This window comes from Gracilinanus agilis, chromosome 1, assembly GCF_016433145.1.
Source record: "Gracilinanus agilis isolate LMUSP501 chromosome 1, AgileGrace, whole genome shotgun sequence".
NCBI lineage: Eukaryota > Metazoa > Chordata > Mammalia > Didelphimorphia > Didelphidae > Gracilinanus > Gracilinanus agilis.
In genome coordinates, this window is record NC_058130.1 from 380,231,450 (window position 1) to 380,234,263 (window position 2,814).

The 2,814-nt window shown below is 41.0% G+C and overlaps 1 pseudogene; it reads right to left on the reverse strand.

The window, feature by feature from the left end:
* Positions 1-302: 302 nt before the first annotated feature.
* On the reverse strand, positions 303-1,547 carry LOC123231508 (annotated as a pseudogene).
* Positions 1,548-2,814: the final 1,267 nt, after the last annotated feature.

Consider the following 2,814-nt stretch of genomic DNA (forward strand, 5'->3'; position numbering starts at 1 on the left):
AGGTTGGACTCAACCTATCACCAAATTAGCTATGGTGCAATCCTTTAAAAAAAACTCTCAAAGACCATTTGCTAGAGACATTGCATCTTTATTATTTATCCACTATACCACATTGCCTCTCACAAAAGAATGGTTTATTTTATAGTTGAAAAAAATTTTTGGTCTACATTTATTGGGTTACTTTTTTTTAAAAGGGACAAAAGAAAACTTCATTATGACAAGTATTTGGGAGCTATAATATGTACAAAAAGGCACATGGTGCCAATTTTATTGCAAATTTCACTACAGTGCAAGATAAGGAGTTACACTTTTGTTAGTGGCCTGGCTAGATCTTGAATTACTACAGAATTCAGCTGTGCAATAGTGCTGATCTTTGCATGCTCAGGGCTAGAATACTTATTCTTGATAGCCATGTGTTTTGTAAGCCCCGGGTTCACTAGGATCACATTCTTAGCCATGCGTTGCATTATAGGAAGAAGGGCTTCCTCAGTATAAGACATGTGGTGTTGGAGAGTTGGAGCCCATTCGCCATTATTGAGCACTTTTAGTGTCAAGCAAAAAGCACTTGCTGCAATCTGGGAAGGAGGGAAGTGAACCATATCATAGTCTACCATTATAGTTCCATCAGATATTTGGCTAAGGTGTGCTGTTCAATGTCAACCTCTCCAACCTTGGATGCTTGGTGTAGGAAGTGCAGGGGTAAAGGACGACCCAGACTGAAGTCTAAAGCTTTGAGAATCTTCATTTCCATCTGTCAAATTTGGTGCTTACTGTATGTGTGGTCGGTTACAAAGGCAAAGTCCCCAATTTCAGGTGGGTACATCTCTTCGTACTTGCTGGCAATGAACATGGTGGTAACACCCACCAGCTACAGCAGCTTCTTAGGTACACTGTTATCCTGCATAAATTGGTCAATAATGGCCATGGTCATGAACATAGTTTCCTGAAGAAACTTGAACTTCATCTGTACCTGTACCAACCAGTCAATTAAGATGGCTCTCATGTTCCCAGTGACTTCTTGACCCACCAGGTATTTTGGTCTGATTGCCTGCTCTTCCTCAAGTTGTCTAAGATAGCAATAAATATCTTTTACATATTCACTACAAAGGTTTGGATCAGCTGTATCATCTGCATCAACATCTTTCACTGCAAGTATGACATCAGAAAAAGCCTGGCACAGAAACTTTTCTGCAGGTGCACATCCTGCTGTTTCCATTGGGATGGGGGGATGGCAAATCCACCTTAATAGGCTCAGGACTTAATTTCTCTTCCTTAACAGGTTCAGGCACAGGCATTTTTTCTACTGGTTTGGAGGCTTTTTTAGCAGCTACTTTTACAGAGGGAGCTTTGGCTTCCTTTTTCAGAGGTATTTTTGATGCAGGCTGTTGCTCACACACTTTGTTGCCAACATCACCCAGGGCCATTCTTGGCCCCATCCCAGGCTTGGAGGCAGCAGTGGGTACAGGCACCCTCTTGGTGCCTGCATCATTGGCCTTTAGTTTATTCTCAGGATTGATCTTCATGTTCCTAGAAACACGGAGCACCATGGCTTCCACCTTTCCTAACAGGGAAACAAAGAAACAAACACAAATACAAACACAGAAAAACCACACATAAAAGGCTGTGCCCCCCTACCCCTGGTTCCCTACGAGTGCACAGCAAGCCAGCAATGCAACAGCCGTTCCTCCCAGCATGCAGTTATTGTGTTACTTTTAAAGTGATTTTTACTAATGTCTTTTATTTTTGTTGAATTTTATTTTATTTTTTCAATTACACTTAGAAATAATTTTTTTCTCTTTTTTTTAAACCCTTGTACTTCGGTGTATTGTCTCATAGGTGGAAGATTGGCAAGGGTGGGCAATGGGGGTCAAGTGACTTGCTCAGGGTCACACAGCTTTGAAGTGGCTGAGGCCGGGTTTGAACCTAGGACCTCCTGTCTCTAGGCCTGACTCTCACTCCACTGAGCTACCCAGCTGCCCCTTAGAAATAATTTTTGATAATTGTTTTCTGACATTTTGCAATTCAGATTCTTTTCCTCACTCCCTCCCCGCCTTCCCCAATGCAGTAAATGGTTTGATATATGTATATCATTACTTTCATGCAATACATATTTCCATATCTCCCATGTTATGACCAAAGATACACATCACATATACTATCAAAAACTCATGAAGGAGATAAAGTGAAGGCTGTTGTGCTTTGATCTGCAATCAGATTCCAACAGTTCCTTCTTTGGCTGTGGATAACTTTTTCTTTTAACATGAGTCCCTTGGGGTTGTCTTGGAACTTTGTTTTGCTCATAAAAGTCTAGTCCTTCATAACTGATCATTGTTCAATATTTCTGTTACTGATACACTGTTCTCCTGGTTTTGCTCCCCTCACTTTGCATCAATTCATATGTCTTTCCAGGTTTTTCTGAACTCCTCCTGTTCATCATTTCTTATGATGCAATAGTTTTCCATTACAACTATACACCACAGCTTGTTTAGTCATTCCCTAACATCCCCTCAACTTCTAATTCTTTGCCACTACAAAAAGAGCTGCTAAAAATAGTTTTGTACAAGCAGGGCTTTTCCCCTTATCTCCGATCACTTTGGGATACAGACCCAATAGTGGTATTGCTCCGTCAGAGGGTATGCGTAGTTTTATGGCCCTTTGGATATGGTTTTGTATTGCTCTCCAGAATGGTTGTATCAGCTCACAGTTCCACCAACAGTGCGTTAGTGTCCCAATTTTCCTACATCCCCTCCAACATTTATCATTTTCCCTTTTGGTCTTACAAGCCACTCTAATGGGAGTGAGATAGTATTTTAG